Genomic DNA, 24,140 nt, shown 5'->3' on the forward strand with positions numbered 1-24,140 from the left:
ATGATGATGTAGACATCACTGATTCATGGCCGAAAAAAAGATGGGATCATTAAGCTGGGAACTTAATGTCCAAGAATGCACATAGTATCAAAAGGACAATCAGGAAGGCAGAGGGGATGGCTTTGCTCTGTTGGTAAAAAAATGAAATCAAATCATTAGGAAGAGTTGACGGACAGTTGGAAGGTATTGAATCATTGTGGATAGAGCTAACGAATTGCAAGGTTAAAAAGGTCCTTGATGGCAGTTGTACCAGACCCCCAAACAGTAGTAAGGATGTGGGTCTACAAATTACAACTGGAGATAGATAGTGCATGCCAATAGGGCAATGTTACAATAGTCATGGGGGCTTTCAATATGCATGTAGATTTTGAAAATCAGGTTGGTGCTGGATTCCAGGAGAGGGTATTTCTAGAGTGCCTATGAGATGGCTTTTTAGAGCAGCTCATGGTTGAGCTCACTAGGGGATCAACTATTCTGGATTGGGTGCTGTGTAATGAACCAGAATTGATTAGAGAGCTTAAGGTAAAAGAACCCTTAGGGACAAGTGATCATAATATGATCAAATTTACCCTGAGATTTGAGAAGGAGAAGTTAAATTCAGATGTATCTGTATTATAGTGCAATAAAGGGAATCACAGAGGCATGAGAACGGAGTTGGCCAGGAACTGATTGGAAAAGAACACTGGCAGGGATGACAACAGAGCAGCAATGGCTGGAATTTCTGGAAACAATTTGGAAGAACTATTCTAAAGCCAAGGGCGCACTGTGATTGTTAACAAGAGAAATCAAAGCCAACATAAAAGCCAAAGAGAGGGCATATAATAGAGCAAAAATTAGTGGGAAGTTAGAGAATTAGGAAGCTTTTAAAAACCAACAGAAAGCAACTAAAAAAGTCATTAAACAGGTAAAGATTAAATTTGAAAGTATGCTAGCCAATAATATTAAAGAGGATAGAAAAGTTTCTTCAGGTAAATTAAGTGTAAAAGAGAGGTGAGGGTGGATATCAGACCATTGGAAAAGGTAGTAATAGGGGACAATGAAATGGTGGACAAACTGAATAAATATTTTGCATCGGTCTTCACTGAGGTAGGCACTAGCAATATGGTATAAGTTCAAGGTGTTAGGGTCATGAAATGTGTGAAGTTACCATTGCTAGAGAAAGGTTCTTGGGAAACTGAAGGGTTTGAATATAAATAAGTCACCTACGCCAGATTGTGTACACCCAAAGCTTCTGAAAGAGGTGGCTGAAGAGATTATGGAGGCATTAGTAACAATCTTTCAAGAATTACTAGATTCTGGAAGGCTGAAAAATTGCTAATGTCATTCCACTCTTCAAGAAGGGACAAAGACAGAAGAAAGGAAGCTATAGGCCAATTAACCTGACCTCAGATGTTGGTGCCAATTATTAAGGATGAGGTCTCAGGGTACTTGAAGACACATGATAAAATAGTCCATAGTCAGCATGGTTTCCTCAAGGGAAAATCTTGCCTGATAAATCTGTTGGAATTCTTTGAAGAAATAACAAGCAGGGTAGACAAAGGAGAATCGGTTGATGTTGTGTTCTTGGATTTTCAGAAGGCCTTTGATAAGGTGACACATATAGGGCTTCTTAACAAGCTATAAGCCCATGGTATGACAGGAAAGATTCGGACATGGATAAAGCAATGGCTGATTGGCGGAAGGCAAAAAGTAGGAATAAAGGGACTCTTTTCTGGTCGGCTGCCAGTGACTAGTGGTGTTCCACAAGGGTCTGGGTTTGAACCGATTCTTTTTATGTTATATGTTAATGATTTGGATGATGGAATTAATGGATTTGTTGCAAAATTTTCAGGTTATATGAAGATAGGTGGAGGGGTGGATAGTTTGAGGAAGTAAAGAGGCTACAGAAGAACTTAGACAGGTTAGTCATAGTCATAGTCATACTTTATTAATCCCGGGGGGAACTGGTTTTCGTTACAGTTGCTCCATAAATAATAAATAGTAATAGAACCATAAATAGTTAAATAGTAATATGTAATTATGCCAGTAAATTATGAAATAAGTCCAGGACCAGTTTATTGACTCAGGGTGTCTGACTCTCCAAGGGAGGAGTTGTAAAGTTTGATGGCCGCAGGCAGGAATGACTTCCTATGACGCTCAGTGCTACATCTCGGTGGAATGAGTCTCTGGCTGAATGTACTCCTGTGCCCACCCAGTACATTATGTAGTGGATGGGAGATATTGTCCAAGATGGCATGCAACTTAGACAGCATCCTCTTTTCAGACACCACCGTGAGAGAGTCCAGTTCCATCCCCACAACATCACTGGCCTTAGGAGAATGGGCAAAGAAATAGCAGATGCAATATAGTGTTGTGAAGTGTATGGTCACGCAATTTGGTAAGACATGAAAGGGTTGACTATTTTCTAAATGGAGAGAAAATACAAAAAAAAAATCTGAGGTGCAATGGGATTTGGAAGTCCTTGTGCAGGATTCCCTAAAGGTTAATTTGCAGGTTGAGTCTGTGGTGATGAAGGCAAATGCAATGTTAGCATTCATTTCAAGAGCACTAGAATATAAAAGCAAGGATGTCATTTTGAGGATTTATAAGGCACTGGTGAGACCTCACGGAATATTGTGAGTAGTATTGGGCCCTTAGTGAGGATGTGCTGAAACTAGGGAAGGTTCAAAGGAGCTTCATGAAAATGACTCCAGGATAGAATGGCTTATCATTTGAAGATCATTTGATGACTCTGGGACTGTACTCACTAGAATTCAGAAGAATGAGGGGTGACCTGATTGAAACCTATTAAATGGTGAAAGGCCTGTTACAGTGGATGTGGAGAGGATGTTTCCTATGATGAGGGACTAAGACCAGAGGACAAAGCCTCAGAATAGAGAGGTGTCCTTTTAGACCAGACTTGAGGAAGAATCTCTCTAGCCAGAGAGTGGTGAATTTTTGGAATTCTTTGCCAGAGGCAGCTGTGGAAACAAAGTCTATTTAAGGCAGAATTTGATTGATTCTTGACTGGACAGGGCATGAAGGGATACGGGGAGAAGGCAGGAGATCGGGGCTGAGAGAAAAATTGGATCAGCCATGAAGAAATGGTGGAGCAGGCTTTATAAGCTAAACAGCCTAATTCTGTTCTTATATCTTATGGTCTTATAGGCTTGATCTAGAGTCCATCAAAAAACTACTACCCATCCTAACTCATGAATTTTTCTTCAAAATACAGGTCTCGGATTGAAATGCCTCACTTCATTTCTGTACTGTTTATAGTCTGTGACAAGGGAATTATCACTTCAATTTTTGCCATAGGACCACTCACACAAAGATTGAAATTGGACTAGTCTAATTTAGTTGTGAAGCATCATTTTTGTTGGTGAGGATGAACAACTCACTGAATAATCTTTCGAGGCGGTTGTATTTGGTCTTGGGCTTCATCAGTTAAGATGCTCAAATGAAATGAATTATATAGGTTATAGCTAGAGTGCTGCATAGGTCACACTTAAGTTTGTGATAGCACTTGAGAGGCTACACCAACAATTCACATGGACGTTGCCAGGATTGGGGAAATATTAGTGTGCGATTGTTTATTTTAGACCAGAAGAAGAATAATTAATCAAGATATAAAATAAAATGCCTGGGCAGATTATGTAGGAAGGACCTGTTTCCTTCAGCATGGGGGTTATTAACTTTGAATAAAAGTAAGAAAGCATCCAGCCAATTGGGCCCCAACTGTAAAAGAGAACAGAGTTAATATTTCAGGTTAAAGACTCTTCATTAGGTTAGTAACTGGTGAGGCATGGATTCCAGTTCATAGACAAAAGTGTTCTTTTGACTGTAAATAAAATCAGCGCAGATACCTAATGCACATAATAGACTGCCTTCACACAATGCTGTCAAGGACTACATCCTCCAAATCTTAAATTACTTTGTGATATTGAAGATGATTGTCAAATTCAAATTATTTATAGTTTCTAACTTGTTGAAGTCGTGAGATCATTTCGTTTTCACTCCAGGCTGTTTCTGACATCTCCAAGGCTGAGTGCCTGAAATTGCAGTGAGCAAAATAGTTCTGAATTGTCTTCCTATTTACTTCTGGACAACTATCAGTGACAAAAATCACTACTTTTTGAACACAAACACACGCGACTGACGCTATTTAAAAACTGTTTGCACGAAGTATGGTGTAGTGTCTGATCGCCACGCAAGCACATGTGACTGACGCTAGTTAGGAACAGTTCATCAACAGTCTCCGGCTCCAATTAGGAGGCATAGTGTCCCAAATAAAAAAAGGGAATCCTGGCTATTTTCCCGATTAGCTTTTTGATCCAAATAAGTAGTTGCTTTGATTAAATAACGGCCCCTTTAAAAGAAATCCAATGTGTTTTCAATGTTTTATTTTCCTAACAATATCACAATAAATGCTTTGCTGTTATGGTTTATAAGTGCCAATGAATTCTGACGTATATTCATGATAAATAGAACATGCGATTCTTAAATTGCATAATTTGTGGAGTTAAGCTCTTCCAATGAGCTACTGGTGCAGGGGGACAGTGTCAATTTAGTGCATGGATTTTACTTTCACTTCACAGAAAGAAACAATGCAAAACTTTCACCACAAACTAAGCCATGCAGCGCATTTAGTATTTCTGAACAGTAGCTAGCTGACTTTCCTACATGCAATCAAAAAATAATGCGCATGGATCTCATGAAGCCGCTCGAGCAGATTGTTGTAATTGAAACCATAAATATCTCTTTAAAGACTCAATGAGGGCTTATGCTGACTTTGCAAAATGATGAAAAAGGTGACAGCTAATAGGTTTTTCTTCGCATCTCCTCTCAATTTTATTTCCATTGAGCTATTTGCATGCATCTTACTCTGTTGTACAAGCTGGGAGTCTACCCCAGTCTGTCATGGTGCCATTCAGCACAGTAGAATTTCTGTAATCCATTGTATGTTGCACTTTACATATGGCAGATCATCAATTATGCCAGTTAACGATGGTGACTCGAGCTCTTCCTCGACACTGCCTCGATGCTGGTTATTACGTGTTAGTGGACTGTGCTGGTAACCAGGCTTTGACTGTGCCTTAAGCTCAGTCCATGTTTGGCCCTCAGTTAACTGATCCTAGCTGCATGACAGAGGGAAAATAATCTAGGCAAAGCAATTCTCACCTCTTCCCAATTGCTGCTAAAGTGTCCTATCCCCAAGTTACTTCCCCCAAGCCATCGGGGATCAACACCTCCATCCATTAACCTTCCCCACCATGCCCACCACAACTACATACACATCACCTAGGTTCATCTTATATACATGCAATCAGTTTATGTATATGATAGTTACTTATACATTGTGTTTTCAAAGATTCAAAGTGCATCTATTATCAAAGCATGTTAGCAGCATGTAACTCTGAGTCTCATCTTCATAGGATTGCTTTTTTATTTATTTTTACTTTAGGGCATATTCTGGAGATATGAAATATAGCAAATATTAATTTCAACAGCAACCAGTCTTCAGATCTAAATGTGGATTGCAGATTGAATTTAAAATGCAGCTCAGAAGAGTGGTGTTTTGCAGCTGCAGACTGGGGTCGATTGCATACCAAGAAGCACCCCATTGAACTACATATGCATGAAAGCAGCTCAGAGGTAAAGGTGACTAACATTCACTTTGGGTGTCTGGAGTGTTGGTGTGAGGATCTAGGTGTTTGAAAATTATATGTAATTCAGATGAAACATTGTAGATACATTGGAATTATAGAAATGGCCAAGCCTTTACCTTTGATCTTTAGCATATAAAAATGTTGTGTAATATTGGATCAGGAGTGTCTAAGAGTGTTTCCAGCAATGATATCTGCTTTTGTGCTGAATAAAGACTTCTATATTATCAGCTTCAATGGCACTCCGGTGACTTCAATCTCAGTCACAATTGCGTTTTTGTTTGGGTTTTTTTTTGTGTTCTTTATGCTTATTGTGTTTTTAAGCAGCATCAGATCCATAGCATATAGAAATCTACTGCATATTTACAGGCCCTTTGGCCCACAATGTTCTACCACTGCTTTACCTTCATCAATTTGTTTTGTTACATCCTCAAATAATTCAGTCAGGCTTGAAAGGCACAACCTGCCCTTGGCAAAGCCATGATGACTTTCTGTAATCAGATTACATCTCTCCAAATGCTTATAAATCCTGGCTCTCAGGACCTTCTCTAACAACTTGCCCACCACTGAATTATGACGCACTAGTCTATAATTTCCTGCGTTATCTTTACCTCTTTTCCCAAACAAGGAAACATTAACAACCCTCCAATCCTCTGGTGCTTCTTCCATCCCTATTGATGATGCAAAGATCATCGTCAGAGGCTCAGCAATCTCTTCCCTTGATTCGCACAGTTTTTATAGGCATCCGTTAGTCTCATGAGACCATTGATTTGTGCCTTGGAAGGTTTCCATGGTGTAGGTCTGGGCAAGGTTGTATGGAAGACCAACATCTTCCCATGCTGCAAGTCTCCCCTCTCTACGCCACCGATGTTGTCCAAGGGAAGGGCATTAGGACCCATGCAGCTTAGCACTGGTGTCGTCGCAGAGCAATGTGTGGTTAAGTGCCTTGCTCAAGGGTACACATGCTGCCTCAGCCAAGGCTCGAACTAGTGACCTTCAAGTCACTAGATGAATGCTTTAACCACTTGGCCACCTGCCAACAGTAGCCTGGGGTATATCTTATCTGGATCCGGTGACATATCTAACTTAACGCTTTTCAAAAGCTCCAACACATTATCTTTCTTTCTTAATGTCTCAAGTGTTTTAGTCCACTGTAAGTCATCTCTACAATTGCCAAGGTTCTTTTCCCTGGTGAATACTGAAGCAAAGTATTCATTCAGTACCTTCACTACCTCCTCCGGCTCCATGCACATGTCTCCACCTGATTGGTCCTATTCTCACACGGCTCATCCTCTTGCTCTTCACATACTTGTAGAATGCTTTAGGGGTTCTCTTAATCTTGCTTGCCAAGATCTTCTCATGGCCCCTTCTAGCTCTCCAAATTTCATTCTTAAGCCCAACCTTGCAATCTTCTAGAGCTCCAACAGTACCTAGTTTCTTGAACCTTTCGTAAGCCACAGTCACTATCATTTTGTTGTCCTTTACTCCTGTGTACTAAAGAATAACAATAGACAATTTTGAAACTTGAATCTTGATCCTTGAACTTGAACCTTGAATCTTGAATCTATCGTAACAAGAATCTTTTATTAAAACCAGGCTCAACTCTGATGGCACCCATGTATGTTAAAATATTAAGATAGCAGATGAAATCAAATCTCATTAAGAGTCAATAACTTCACTAGGAGAGACTATTTAAGGAAATTTGAAAAGTGGATGATCGCTGAACAATTATATCTTTTTTTGTGTCTCCAGCAAAACTGAATGGTTCTGTTTCCAGTTTGCTGGCATATTCTTTCATTTCATCACTTTATCTAACAATTGTCTTTTATTGTTTCCTAACTAGGTGAAGAAAATTATAGCAATTAGAGGGTAGTGAATCTGTGAAATCCATTGTTACAGACAGCTGTGGAGACTAAGTCACTGGATGTATTTAAAGTGGAGGTGGATAGGTTCTTGATTAGTAAGGGCACCAAGGTTACAGGGAGAAGGTAGGAGAATGGGGCTGAGAAGGAAAATAAATCAGCTATGACTGAATGGTGGAGCAGACCAGATGGACCAAGTGACATAATTCTGCTTCTAAACCTTATGATAATGTAGTTACAGAGAGCACTCCATCCTCTACATTACTCTTTATTTCAAGTGTTGTAGCTGATTAACTGGACTCCGAGATCTTGTACTTGCTCCTGAATCACATTTTATTCACTTGCACAGAAGGAGAAGAGCATGGCTCCAGGCACCGAAACTGTTCTGAACTTTGAACAAGGACATGTCTTTTTTAATACTGAAATTGATGAGTGGATACAGATATTGACCAATTGGTAACCTTGTGTATGTTCAGATTCCTTATTTATATAATCAATCACCACTCAACTGTATTAATAGTCAATAGAATCTCATTGTTAAAAGCCAATAATACTGCAGAATTAGTAAAGTAACTCACTAATAGTAAATGTCACCATAGAATCCTTCAGTTGCATCCTTATCTTGTCTTGCTATGTCAAATGGTTGTGGACCCTGCTGTGCAAAGCGAAGCTTTGCTCTTCAAAGGCCCTTCTTGTTTAGGCTGGATGACACACTCTCTGTAAACTATCCTTGACTGGACATTGCCTTAATCACTGCCTTGCTGCAACCTCCACACAAGATTCATTAACTCAGAAACGTTTACTATGTAAGAATCTGCACTGGAGTGTCATTTGTTGGGGATCCGTGCTGGTTTTGAATGAGGCCTAAGTGAATTGCAGTGAGTCATAGAATCATTAGTCATGGACTTTAGACACTTAGCTGTGCCGTAACCTCACAGAAGAAGCTGGTGATCTCCAACCACAGGGGTTCTATTGTTTGAGGAGTGGGGCAGTCTTGGGTACAGGATGGATACCCCTTAATCGAGCCAACAAAGGGATATCCGGGATGGGATTATGGTTGTTAGATCCTCAAATCATCATCCTCAATACCACCACCTGACACCACCTCCTTCACCTTCCTTAGGACAGATGATGAGATGAAAGCGAGCCACTTGTCACAGCACAGCTGGCATCTGCATTCTCCTACAGTGCATAGCTCACTCCTAGCACACCAAACCTTTCAATGATCTACACAAAACAAAGCTGGAAGCATAATGAAATATTATCCATGTACCTGGATGAGTGTATTTTCAATTATTCTTAAGTAGCTCGGTACCATCTAGGACAGAGCAGTCCACTTGACTGGCACATTATCCGTTGACCTAACCACTCATTCCCTCTGTCACCAGTACGTATGACTGGAGTATTTGTCATTTAGCAAATACACTGCCTCAAGTGATCTTCATTCAGACACAGACACACACCCACACAACGGATTTTAAAGTCTACCCTCCCCACCTCGTCGACACTGCATCCCTTTTCCGATGTTAAATTAAAGTTTCCCTCTGATAAAATGTACTTGGCTACCATAGAAGCTATTGCCTTAGTGCATTGCTAAGAAAAAATTCTGATCAGTAACTATGGTACCTAAGCATTTTAAAGGTCTCCTGTGAATGGTTTGCTTCCAATAACAACCTCAGGAGACACTAAATTTTACTTTAGAGGCTCATTTGTGACAGTCTCTTCAGAACAATCTTTCCACCTGCACTGCTGTCCTTTACGTTGTCCTCACTCACCTTTCTGAGATCCATGGTTAGCTCCCAAATGTCAGGTTCCACTTTCCACCACTGTTAATTGTGTCATTCTTATTGACAGTACTCCCTCTGTTACCACTGAAGAGAAATCCAGCACTTTGAGAGATAGTAAAATAGATTATATCACTGTGTTATGTACAATAATATGATAAGATCAGCGTTTCAGAGCATGCCTGTCCTACTCTGACAAACTAGCTTCATTACATTTGACTGCTGGCTCAGAGTGTTCAGCTTTCTACCAGTTACTTGTCTGTCCTTACCCTTAGAAAGCTCAATATGCAATCAATCTCCTATCTTTTATGATTACTTCATTATTAAAAATTAAATATCTGCCCTTCCCCAAGTCAATATGTAAGTGGAATAAGTAAGAAATTTTAATTCTTAGGTTGCTACGCAGGGGGAGCAGTGTAGCTGAATGCATTTAACATGATATTTAGGTTTCCTTAGTATTAATTGATATTTTCATGATAATACTCCTTGATAGCTCTGTATGCAAACATTGTCCATGCATGGGCTAGTGCAGTGGGGAAATATTTTGAAGAAATCGGAGACAGGACAAGCAGTTGTAATATTATTCTGGTGTGTTATTTTAACGCATTCAGGATAGCTAAGGTTGCTGAAAGAGGTAGCATTGCTCACTTTAACCTCGTGTAAGTTGAAGAAATATTCCATTGCATAGTTGATCAAGAGAAAATTATTATTTTTTTCAATTTAGAATAGCCACCTTCCAGATGGGATGTTATACTCAGTCCCATTTGTCTTCTCAGCATGCAATACTTCAAAGAACAGTGAGAATGTGCTTCCAATAGGACGGTAAGCAGATGATTTGTTCATTATTTGTGGGAGCATGCTACCATATTCCTCCATTATGATAGGAATTAATCTCTAAGAGAAAGGTGTCTCAGTAGACACAAGAGGTTCTGCAAGTGCTGGAAATCGTGAGCGTCAAATACAAAATGAGGAGCTCAGTAGGTCAGGCAGCAACTATGAAAGGTTTCTGTTATGTTATGTAACTCCAAAACTAATTGAAAAAAAACATAGGAGCCCAGGGATCAAATTTGGCTACGTTGTTCTTTACTTTAGTGAGCACACATATATGATGTGGTAGTGTAATGACATATGTAATTCAAATTTTTTTTTAGATTATGAGAACACTCAGTCCTCTTTTATTGTCATTTAGAAATGCATACATACAATAAGAAATGATACAATGTTTCTCCGGAGTGATGTCACAGAAAACAGGACAGACAAAAGACTAACACTGACAGAATCACATAATTATAACATATAGTTACAGCAGTGCAAAGCAATACCATAATTTGATGAAGAACAGACCATGGGCACGGTAAAAAAAAGTCTCAAAGTCCCGAGTTGATCGACTCCCGAGTCCCCGATAGCAGGCAGCAAAAGGGAGAAACTCCCTGCCATAAACCTCCAGGCACCGTCAACTTGCCAATACCTTGGAAGCAGCCGGCCCCAGCCGACCCTGAGTCCATCCGTCCGAAAACTCCGAGCTTCCGAGCAGCCTCTCCGATACAGCCTCCCGAGCGCCATCCTCTGCCGAGCGCTTTCGACCTCTCCCCGGCCGCTGAAACACGCAAAGCCGAGGATTTCATGGCCTTCACCTCCGGAGATTCCGGTTACCACACAGTAGCAACGGCAGTGAAGCAGGCATTTCAGAAGTTTTCCAGATGTTCCGCTGTGCTCTCACGTCTGTCTCCATCAAATCAGAATTGTGCACGGTCCCCTACTTGACAGATAACAGATATTCATCACCAAAGTGGCCGCACGTGCTGCCGTCGCGCCGCCATCTTCTTCCCCCTCCCGGGAGGATTCTGCTTTACCATAACCCGTAATAAATTATGTAAGCATGGAATGCTTAATCAAACAATGTATTTACAATATTACTGAAATGTTATACACTCCTCACTGCTTAGCTATAAAATCCCACTCAACATAGAATGCATTTCAACTTATATACATACAATATACTATATAATACAAATGCTGTATAGGCACCAGAAACATAATAAATGTTAAATTGTCCTATTCAGGCCTAAAAATTTAATCACTGTGGACGATTTCATACTGTTGTAGGACAACATCTTTCCTGACAAGTGGGGTCACTGTACTTGGCAGGAGAGACTTGTGACTGTGCAACAATCTCAGGTTCTGCGGCCTCTGTGGTTGGTGGCAGGAGTTGGCCTAGATGACCAGTAAGTAGCTCGCCCAACACTTTAGCTCTCAGCTTGGATGGTACAACTCTCAATCCACACAGGGGGCAATCTCTGGCAAGAGCAAGATCATCTTAGTGCTGGTAAAGACAAAGAAACTGAAGTTTCTTCTGCACATTCCAGCCATTGTGGGTGGCCAGGTAGACCTGAGACAGTGTAGGGTCTTTTCTGCTTTTCCTCTGGATCATCTCTACCATAATAGGGAGACTTATGATTTGCACTAGGAAGAATACATCAAGAGGAGTGTCCTCTTTTGTAAATTTTTCAAATAATTCTCTTTCCAGGGGTAAAATGAATGATCTATTTGCATTTTCATGATTAGTTATCTTCTTGGATTTGGTCTTGTAACTGTGTACTCCAAGAACCGGAATTCATCTCTGCTGCTGCTGTTAGTGGAACCCCCTTCTGTGGATTGAAAATGGGCACCAATGATTGATGATCAGTAATGAGGGTAAACTCTCTCCCATACAGGTACAGGTTGAAATTATTTACATCCCAAGCCAGATGCAAGGCCTCTCTGTCAAACTAAGCATAATTTTTCTCTGCAAAAGTAAGGGGACATGATGCAAAGGTAATGGGAGTAGTCACTTCTTTCACTCATAACTTGTGACAGAACTGCACCCATACTGTAAGGCAAGGCATCACAGGCAAGCTTCACTGGACAATGGGGATCATAATTTGTGAGTGCAGTGTCTGATGTCACCATTTCCTTTACCTTTTGGAAAGCCGCCTCAAACTGCTTTCTCTGTTGCCATTTCTTCCATATCTGTAGTAATAAGTTCAAAAGGTGGAGCACAGAGGTTTGTTAGGAACCTGTTATCATTGTTGACAAATGCTAAAAAGGACCGCAATTGTGACATGTGCTTTGGCCTTGGGGCATCCACCACTGCTTGAATTTTCTCAGCACACTTGTGTAATGCTTGTGCGTCAATGATATGACCACAGCAAGTGATGCTTGGTTTATGGAATTCACACTTTGTGTGTTCTGAGCCCATAATGCACTTTGAGATTTTGGAGATGTTCTTTGTCATCCTTACCGGTAACAAGGATGTCATCCAGGTAACACTGAGTGCCTGGGCAGCCTTGCAACACCTGATCCATAGCCTTCTGCCAGAGTGCAAGTGCAGATGCTCCTCCAAAAATAAAACTATTATAGTGATAAAGCCTTTTGTGAGTGTCCATTTTCATCTGTAGGCAGGCCTCAGCTAAGTTCACTTTGCTGAAGTGTTTCCCTCCAGAAAGAATTGCAAAGATGTTCTCTATCCTGGGCGGGCGATATTGACCTACATTCACTACTGAGTTGATGGTGATGTTAAAATCACTACAGATCCTGACAGACCCATCCTTGTTAGCTACTGGGACAAATGGCATTGTCCATGGGCTCCAATTAACCTTGGAAAGAATGATTTCAGCCTCCATGCAATGTAGGTCACTGGCTACTTTATCATCAATAGTATAAGGAACTGGATGGGCTTTGTAAAACCTGGGTGTGGCATTTTTATTTAACAATATTTTACCCTTAATATGGTTAAGTTTTCTAATGCCATGCTGAACACTGCTGTGTCGTCATCCAATACCCTCCTTAACTCATTTTCATTTGACTTTATTCAGGGGATGTGACATGAAAATGATGGACCTCCAATGAAGTTGTAGTTGTCTTAGCCGATCATGTCCCCACTATGTTGGCTCTCCCATATATTTTACCACATACAAGCCCAATGTGGCTTGTTGGTTGTTGTATTTCACTGTTATGAGTGTCATTCTCACAGGAGTTATCTTTCTCTGGTATAAGTTCTTAGTTGTATATCTGCAGACTTCAGTTTAGTATCTTTTAAAAGCTGTTAAAACTCATTTTGTGGAATGACTGAAACAGCTGAGCCAGTTTCCAATACCATGTTAATAAATTTGCCATTTACTTCTGGTTTTAGCCATATTTCTTGTCTGTTGTTAGTTTTCACATTGTAAATCTCAAGTCTACACAGTCCTGAGTCACTCTTATCAATATCAGAGTTTTCATCTATAGCAAGAAGGTCAGAGTAAGAATTAGAATCAGAATCAGGTTTAATATCACTGACATAAATTGTGAAATTTGTTAACTTTTTAGCTGCAGTACAATGTTTCAAACTGCAACTTGACTTTCTATCTTTATCTTTTCCCTGTGCAGTCCATTTATTTTTGTCTGTCCAATGTGCTCTTTGTTGCATTTTCTCCAAATTTTGCCTTTAAGCCTGCATTGGTGTTGTGTATGTGAGATACTGTAACACAATCGGTTTGGGTAGGCCAGTCTCTGTTTAGAAATTGCAATTTTGTTGAGCTTACTTTTATTCCTGACTGCAATTCAATTGCTTCTCTGGCTGCTGCTTCCATTGACACAACAATTTCAACTGATTTTTTAAATGTGAGACGTGCTTCAGCTAGGTGTCATTTTTTGAATACTTCTTTTGTAAGTTTCCACAAGCTAACTAATCTTTTGTTGCTTCATTAAGCCCATTACTGAACTGACAATGCTCAGACAAACTGTTCAATTCAGCCATGTGAGCTGAAATCGACTCCTGCTCCTTTTGATTCCGCTTATGAAACCTAAGCGTTCTACACGCAATAATGTTTTTGGTTCTAAATATTCTTTCATTACTTTCCACCCAAGGAACTCAGCAGAACTGGGATTCATATTTCATTGGCTGTTTCATTTGCTTCAGACTACTGCTGAATTTGCTCAGTATACATCAACCAGTTATCTCCCGTGCATTTGAACTCACTTATCTTTCTTATGTAGCACCCATTTCGACTTAATTTTACTTACCGTAATTATCAGCCAGTATTCACTGTTTATGAACCTGCGAATTTCATCCTTTCTGCTTTTTTTTGAAACTTAAACATCTCGCTGTGCTTCTGAAGAAAAGAAAACTTGCTTCACTTTTTAAAAACTCAAACATCTATCTCTCCCCCTTGCAACAAAAGAACGTGATGCACTTCAACTGGCCGATAGTCATTTCAGGTTTGGTTTGAAACGTCCTTGTCATACTACATATGTAAACCAGAACTAATAAAAAAAAACTGGGAGCCTGGGAATAAAACGTGGCTCTTTCTATCTTTACTTTAATGATGTGCATAAATATGATTTGGTCGCATATGCCTTTCACGTACTTCTTACATGGAACCCGTAATTAATTTTGCTGCAATCCTTGAACATTTTCTGTTTGTTGCTGAAGGTATCTCAGTAGCTGTTTCACATTTTGGGAGACCTTTAGGTACTGAAAAAGTCAGTTTGGGGTGGTGACATAACACTTAAGCACAGATAGCATTTGCCCTTCTATTTACTTGAATTATTTAATACCTGTTCACAATGATCGGGTGAATATAACGAATTCAGTAAACTCTCTGCAAACAAAAGATAAGCCTTTTCCGTAGAAAAACCATGTGCGATTTTTATTTTAGAGCCTAACTTTTGCCACCATGCACTATAGTAGAAATGAATGATAAAATGCTTGCTTAATTTTACATTTTGCTAAACTTTTTTGAAGGAAGTGGTCTGTCGTTGGAGTGATCTTCAGAATGCAGAACTTGGTCAGCAGGAACTGTGGGAGAGTTATAAATGTAATTCGCTCAATAGCATGACAATAGTATAAGTCAGGTAGGGTGGGTAGTTGAATCCATTCTGGCAGGCTTAAAGCTTATAGATTATTATTAAGAGTGAGGCATGGCAAGTCCATTTAGCTGAGAGGAACAAACATCGTGCAGTAAGTGAAAAGTCATTCTTATTCTGCATTTTGGTATTGTTTTGCTTGTACAACCTCAATGCATTGTAATGAATTGATCTGTGTGAACAGTATGCAAGACAAACTATTCACTGTACCTTGGTACATGTGACAGTAATAAACCAATTGCAATTCCAATTGATATTCCAGACAACTTTAAGTACTCCTGTTGATTGGAGCATAGCAAAAGTAATCTTACTATTTAAGAAAGGTGGGAGAGAGAAAACAGGCAACTAGTGACCTGTTGGTCAAATGTTCATGGTAGGAACAATACTGGAATAAATGACGTAACTTCTGAAAACTTTGAAATGAATAATAGAATTGAGCTGAGGTAGCAAAAAAATTCTGAAAGGAAAATCTTGGTGGAGTAATCTCCAGGAGATTTTTGAGGATGTAACAGCAGACTAAATGAGACGAAAGCCGGTGGATGTAGGGTGTTTGGACGTTTGGTTGCATTCAGTAAGTCAAAACAACCTAAGTGTCCTGTGGACAAGTCAGTGAAGGCCAAATGCAGGTGGAGCAAGTGATCTGTTAACTTCACCATGAGAGGATTTGAATATAGGAAAGAACTCTTATTACGATTATTTAAGGTTGTAATAATTACAATTGTTGTGGAACTTAGGAGAGATAATGGCACCTAACGGCAACTCCTTTGCTTGCATCTTCGGAAACAGCTCTATTTCTACCTTCAGTACCTTTATTTCTCCCATTCAGGATTCTTTTGAAGACCCTGACCCGGAGTTACATGCAGGCTTTGGTTCTTTGCAGGAATGGGACCTGTTCTCAGGGTTCAATGACTGGCCATTATTCGACACGCCAAGAGTTTGGCCTGAAAGTGTCGATCGTGTTTGGAAGCCTAAGAGCTCGGGACTCTGGAGATGGGCAGATCGGGGGTCGGTGTCATGGCAGGAGACTTGTGTGTTGTCAGGGAGGCCGGAAAATCTTTTGCTGTGGGCCTGAAGACCCAAGGTCTTTGCGAACTTTGGACACAGAGCTTGAAAAAAGCGATGAAATGGACTTTTAACATCGTAAACCAGTGGGTTATTGTTATATTTCCCACTCGCTGTGAAAATGGGAGACACCTCCCTCTCCCTTGCCAGGGAGAGAAAGAACCTGTGGTTTGCTGAATGTCGGATGAAATGCGAAACGTTTGGGGTAACTTTGGTCTGTGTCTTTGCTATTGCTTAGCACACGATTGGGCTCAGTGACAGTACCTACGTGCTATTCTTTGCTGGTGGGGGGAGGGGGGATCGTTTCTTGCTGCCACTTATGCGTGGGAGAGGGAAGCTGGGGGGGTGGACTTTAGGTTTCTCACGTTTAACTGTCATTCATTCTTTGGGGCACTTCTCTGTTTTTGTGGATGTTTGTGAAAAAAAAAGCATTTCAGGATGTATATTGTATACATTTCTCTGACATTAAATTCGACCTTTGAACCTTCATTACTCCAGATACAGTGTCATAAGAGTTCTAGTCTCCTTACCTCAGAAAAGATCTACTTGCCATAGAGGGAGTGAAGTTTCACTGGACTGGTTTCAGAGATGGTACGCATGCTGTATATTGAGTAGACTGAGGCAGTATTTGGTTTAGAGGAATGAAAGAAATCTCATCAAAACATACAAAAATTTTAAACACAAGAGATTCTGCAGATGCTAAAAATCTCGAGTAAAACTCCTAAAATGTTAGACCCAGTTTTGTTTGAGTCCCAATGAAATATCCCATCCTGAAACATCAACAGTATATTCCCCTTCATAGTTGCTGCCTTATTTGCTGTGTTTCTCCAGTATTTTGTGTGTGTGTGTGTTATATAAAATTCCTAAAGAGCTTGACAGTCTAGATGCAGAAAAGATGCTTCCACTGCCTGAGGTGTCTATAATAGTAGATACAGATTCCGAATAATGGAATCTCTTCCATGGAAGGTGGAACCTGTACAGAAGGCCCAGTTTGCACCTGAACTGGAGGGGGACTAATATCATAGCAGGATGGTCGGAATGTGTTATATCTGATTTTGTGCAATAAGGTTGATGAACTTGCAGCACGCTTGCAGACTGGCAGATATGATGTTGTCAGCATCACTGAATCATGGCTGAAAGATTATAGCGAGGAGCTTAATTTCCAAGAATACACGTAGTATCAAAAGGATAGGCAGGAAGGCGGAGGGAGTGGCATTGCTCTGTTGGTAAAAAATAAAATCAAATCATTAGAAAAAGGTGACATAGGGTTGGAAGGTGTTGAATCATTGTGGATAGAACTAAGGAAATACAAGGGTAAAAAGACCCTGATGGGAGTTATATACAGACCCCCAAACAGTAGTAAGGATGTGGGCTACAAATTACAATGGAACATAGAAAATACATGCCAGGAAGACAATGTTTCAATAGTCGTGGAGGACTTCAATAAGCAGGCAGATTATAAAAATCTGGTTGGTGCTGGATTACAGGAGGGTGACTTTTCTAGAGTACCTATGAGATAGCTTTTCCAGCAGCTGGTGGTTGAGCCCATGAGATGATCAGTTATTCTGGATTGGGTGTTGTGCAATAACCCAGAATTAATTAGAGAACTTAAGATAAAAGAAACCTTAGGGGAAAGTGATCACAATATGATCGAATTCACCCTGAAATTTGAGAAGGCAAAGCTAAAGTCAGATGTATCACTAAAACTGTGGAGTAAAGGGAATTAAGGAGGAGTTGGCCAGAATTGATTGGAAAAGAACACTGGCAGAGGTGGCGGCAGAGCAGCAATGGCTGGATTTTCTGGAAGCAATTCGGAAGGTACTAGATATACTGTGGTTCTAGAAAGTTTGTGAACCCTATACAATTCACTCAATTTCTGCATAAATATGACCTAAAATGTGATCAGATCTTCACGTAAATTGTACAGCTAGATAAAGAGAACCCAATTAAATACTTAACACAAAAATATTATACTTGTTCATTTATTTATTGAAAAAAATGATTCAATTTTGTTGGGAAAAAATATGTGAACCTTTGCTCTCAGTAACTGGTGTGATCACCTTCTTCAGTATAACTTCAACTAACTGGACATGAAAGAATGTTAAGGGAGATGGTGAAAGTGTAGAAAATACCGAAGATGAAGGAGATCTAAATTAATATCAAATCGGCTCTAAGGATCAGATAGAATCATGGAATCACAGGGTACCACATGGAAAATGGCACTCCATCCATCCTGACAAGATGCCAATTGAGGTCAGTGGCTTTTGCCCACGTTTGGTATAGAGGCATAGGGATGGCCTACTGCTGTTCCTATCTCTTATATCCTTCAGCTCTTATGTATCATAATTGTGAAATCTGAAGCCATTGTCAGGATGAAATGGTTTGGAAGTAAAATGACAATGAGCAGGAACTGATTTAAGTATCAACAGACATGCAGACATTAACCCTGGGTGCTTTCAACGATTGTGTTATTTCTGCTGCATATATTTATATATCATATTTTTCACGCTGCAGCTTTCCAAGACAGGTTAGTTCAGCTGCACTCTGAGAATGCTTCAATGATATGACAGGACCAGATTTAAAAACTACATTGATTTGTAAATTCTTCTTTCTTTGATTGCCTACCAGCAAAATGGCACTTCTGTCTGTTCTGTCACCTCAGAATCACATTATCTCAACATTGCTGGGTGGTTCAGAGATATATTTACTGTTAGCTATTATTTACTCACTCCCTGAGATCTGTGGAACCTCAAGCTCTCAGGTTGTCTCCAGTTTCGGTGTTCTGAGGTTCCACGTCGTCTGTAAGTATATAGATGGCAAGACAATACTTTCAAAGTCTGAAGGGGTTGCTACATTTTTCGTTCTGAAACAATCTTTTCTCTTTACTTTTCTGGGCATTGGGTGGAGAGCGGAGTCAGCCAGTCTGGAGACCATACTGTGCACCTGGTGCAGGAGCTGGTCATAGGAGCCATTTGCATTCATCCTGAGTGTGTGTGTCTTCACCAATGTTGTATCCAATCCCCTGGACCAATGCGGTGTGCATAGGAGATGGCAGTTCTTGAAATCAGTCAAAAGGTGGGACAGGCCCACCTCCTTACCGTACTCATAATCATATTATAGCAGGTGCATGAACTGCAGAGTGCTGGTGGATTAAGCCCAGTATATCAAAAGCACATCCCTCCCCACCATCAGTAGTATCTACATGAGGCAGCACTTCAAGAAGGCAATGGTACCGACATAAGAGCCATGTTATTTACCTGCAGTAACCATTGGGCTGGAGGTACAGAAGCCTGAAGTCCCACACTACCTGGTTCAAGAGCAGATATTTTCCTTCAACCATTGAGTTCTTAAACCACCCTGCACAACTTTAGTCACTACATCATGATGACTACTATGGCCACTTTGACCTACAATGGACTTTGTGCTAATTGTCTTCTTTGTTGTATAATTTATATAATTTATGTGGTTAATTTATGTTTTTCTTGTGAATGTTGTGCATCTGATGCTATGTTCTCATGATATTGCTGCAAGTAAGCTTCTAATTGCAGCTGTTCCATGCATGTACTTGTGCATATGACAATATACTCGACTTTGACTTTGATTTTATGGATGTGATATGCATTAAGTAAGCGTGCATTTGTATAAGCCGCTCTACAGTAGTCAAAGTAAAATCCTTTTCCAAAGCCCTGCCAATGTACACTGGAAATCAACATTCTTGTGATCTCTGCTCTGAATGTACATAAAAGCAGACCTTGGTCGGTCCAAAGATGATCAAATCTCCTGTGAAGATTAGCCCTCCTTTGTAGATCTCTAGTGAATATAGGACTACCCCAGTCTCTTCATAGGAAATCCATACCAGGAAAAGTCCTATGAACTCATACCTATAAGGCATAATTTCTCCTCAAACAAGGACACTGGCAGTTGACCAGATATGAGCCCAGTATAAAGTGCAGTGCTTTATTAAAAAAGATTTGTTGCCTTTAAACCAAGTACACAAGCAGTTCAAAGTTCAAAGTAAATTTGTTAGATATAAAGTACATACACTGCATATTACTATATACTATCTTGAGATTCATTTTCTTGGAGGCATTTACATGAAAAAAATAAATACAGTAGAATTCTACAGAGACAAAGACAGACAAACACCAATGTGCAAAAGAAGATAAACTGCAAATAAAAATAATACTGAGAACTTGTAAAGAGTCCTTGAAAATGGGTCAGTAGTTTATAGAATCAGATCCAAGTAGTGGTGATTGAAGCTTCAGGGTCTATAACATTGAGGTGATTTACAAATAATTAACAGTATAGTGCCAGCCAAATTTGGTGAGAATGCTCATTTTATGCAACACCTTGATAATTCTAAGAGCAGCTTTATTTGATATTACTTTTCCTCATTCCAAATTTACATAACTAACTAAATTAAAAATCTGGAGCTGTAGCATGGGATTTGAATATGTCTCCAAGTCCATGTTTCTGAATACTGGTATACTCTAATATGTTACTTGAGCTGATAGTATTGAGCTGATTCCATTAACAGTATTGTTATGTTGGACTTCCCTCCATTTTCCAAACAATGTATAGAATTTGCTGGCTACTCTGGACTTCAGAAAGGTAAGATGAGGTAAGACACAACCGTCTCCATTGAGCGATCAAGAGTGGAAAAAGGTGAGCAGTTTCAAGTTTCTGGGTATCAATATCTGTGAGGATCTACCCGGAGCCCAACGTATTGATGCACAACAGCAGCTACATTTCATTGGGAGTTTGAGGAGATTTGGTACGTCACCAAAGAAGCTCACAAATTTCTACAAGATCTGCAGTGGAGACCATTCTAACTGGCTTCATCACCGTCTGGTATGGGAGGGGCACTGCACAGGATTGAAATAAGCTGCAGGAAGTTGTAAACTGAGTCAACTCCATCATGGACACTAGCATCCCCAGCATCTAGAACATCTTCAAGGAGTAATGCCTTAAAAAAACGGATTCATCATTAAGGACCACCATCACTCAGGACATGCCCTCTTCTCATTGCTGCCTTTAAAGTGGAGGTACGGGAGCTTGAAGGTGCACACGCAATGATTCAGGAATATACCTCCTGCAATTCATGGCTTTCATTATTATGTTTTGCAATGCACTGATGCCGCATAACAGTAAATGTCATGACATATGCTGGTGATATTGAACATGATTCTCAATCTGATTCTGAATCTGAGTTACAACATTTGTTCCATGTTGCTTGTATTTCTGAGGCTCATATTTAAATGATCATGTCCCTCTATCACAGGATAGTCACAAAGGAGGCACAACAGTGGCTAAATTTCATTAGGTGCTTGAGGGGATTTGGCATGTCACCAAAGACACTCGCAAATTTCTACAGTTGTACTGTGGAGTGCATTCTAAATGGCTGCATCACCGTCTGGGATGGGGGAGGTGCTGCATAACTAGACACATTAAGGGCACATTGGCATGGTCATCCCAGATAAAGCTGTGAGCTTTCTAAAGAATAAAAAAAAAGTCTGGTCTTGACAAACTGTAGGAGGTGCAGTGACCATTTTATAGCTTATGGAGTCACGCACTTTAAATGCTTTTGGCAGGCAGTGTGGTGCTTAGGTTGTCACTTCTCATGCCAGAGATGTTACAAATTACTCAGATGGATGTCAGGTAAATAATCCTGCAGTAGAAGATCCTGCTCCCTCAGAATTAATAGAGATAAGCAATGTGTGTTAAATTGATAAGAGCAAAATAAATCACAGCAGGCACAAAACCAAACAAATCTGTGCAATTACCCTTTATGCCTGCTCTGTTATTCACCAAAATCATGGCTTTCTCCAGTTTTGTGTGCAATCCACAGATCCCTTGGTTGTTCTTCAGAGATCAGAATCAGGCAAGCCACCCTAAAGTGTTATCATGGAGGATCCAGGCCATGATTCTTTGGGGGTCACACATGATTGGCCAAAATTATTATACCAGGACAAATCATGTCTTTTGCCTGAGAACAGGTCATTATTTTACCAATCCTGACCATTTGGGATTTCTAACCATAGTCACTTCTCTCTCTTCAATCAATAGATGTAGGACCCAATCCTTAGACCACCTCAGAAATGTTGACCTTAAGTTTGAATCTGGCACCATGTCATCCAAGCCTAGTTTCCAGCCACTACCTTTGATGCTTACTGTGATTGTGATGGGAATTTGCTGAATGTTTGTTCTTATTTCTTGACTGTGACCTCTTAAAACAGATTATTTAAGGCTGCTCATTTATGACAGACTATTGTTCAAGTAAGGTCTGCTACAATTAATATATCTTCTTTTCTGCCACAACATTGCTGATAAGCCTATTAAAGCTTGTGTGAACGACGGTTTGCATATTATAGCATGACTGATGCAGAATACCGGATTGATGTACTGTCTACTCTGGTCCTCTGGGTTGTGCCTTTAACTAGCTGCCCTAATGAATTTCCCAGAAAAACAAACGACGTATTACCGATCATGATTAAAAGGCTGTCATTTTAGGTTTATAGACTGCCTAATTATCAAACGTTCACATCCCATAGGATCTCTAATGTAGGCTCCTGTAAGTCCACCGACCCATAACGGAATTTAATAATTCAATGGCACTGTTTACTGCAATCAGGCAAAACACACTTAAAATGATTACAAATGCCCAGAAGTGAAAAGTCAATTTAGATACTTGTTCAAAAATTTATGTCCTTAAACTGATAGAATTTTCAGCAAACGAGTGTTGGAAAAGGGTAAAAAAAAGTTTTGTTTCAAATAATTTTCCAATGATTTCACTAAATCAGCAAATGTACTAATTTGTAGAGGGTTTTAAGCTCTGGCTATACATTTGGAGCCTGTGGATCAAGTTCATCTTAGTATTCGACTGGTTGTGATGAATCGATGTTTCCGTGTGGTTCTAAATTGATTGGCCCTACATTGTGAGATCTCAAACCAAAGGCACAGATATTGTGACTTCAGCCTGGTGTTTTGTGAATACAATTGCAGTGAACTGATCAGTACCCGTTATTACTTTTTCATGTGATGTAGAGACTGCAGGCATTCATTGCCCGTCCCTCCTTGCCCTTGAACTGAGGAGGCAACTGTTCCCTTCTGAAAGAAATGCCATCCTTATGATGTTTGGCATGTTTTATGCAACAGTGTTACGATGTGGAAATTTTAGATTTGAAAAGTGGATGAAATGGTTTCATGTTAATGTTAATTTATGCATTATTGTTCCTAAAGGCTTTTGGGATGAATTTCGATGTGGCAAATTCAAAGTTATTACTTCTCTGGGGATTTGTATGTCTTTTGGCAGTCAGATTACAGAGGTTTCAAGAAGGTTTTACCAGCATGACTGTGACTGCCAATTGACAATCACCTTCTGGACCTGGAGGAAAAAAAAACATCTTGTATAGAGTTAGAGCCATAGAACAAATCAGTAGGGAAGCAGGTATTCAACCCAACTCATACATACATTCCATTTATGTTGCCCAGCCTGCTGAGTTCCTCTAGCATTTTGTGTGTGCTGCATCAAACACATTGACTTAGATGCCCATCTAAGCTAGTCCCATTTCCCCAGTTTTGGCTCAAATCCCTCCAAACTTTTACCAACTATGAACTTATCGAAGTGTATTTTAACTGTTATTATTGTGCCTGCTTGTACCACTTCCTCTGGCAACTCATTCCATATAAACAACACTCTCTGTATGAAGCTGTTGTCCCTCAAGTCCCTTTTAAATCACTATCCTCAAATTTTAGATTTGCTTTCCCTGGAAGAGAAGACTGTGCATCTACTCTATCTATGGCCTCTAGTATTTATACACTTCTATAATGTCATCCTTCATTCTCCCATGCTCCGACTGATATAGTCCTGGTCTACCCAACCTCTTCCTGTTACTCATGCC

The sequence above is a fragment of the Mobula hypostoma genome, chromosome 23, assembly GCF_963921235.1.
Source record: "Mobula hypostoma chromosome 23, sMobHyp1.1, whole genome shotgun sequence".
NCBI classification, from domain to species: domain Eukaryota; kingdom Metazoa; phylum Chordata; class Chondrichthyes; order Myliobatiformes; family Myliobatidae; genus Mobula; species Mobula hypostoma.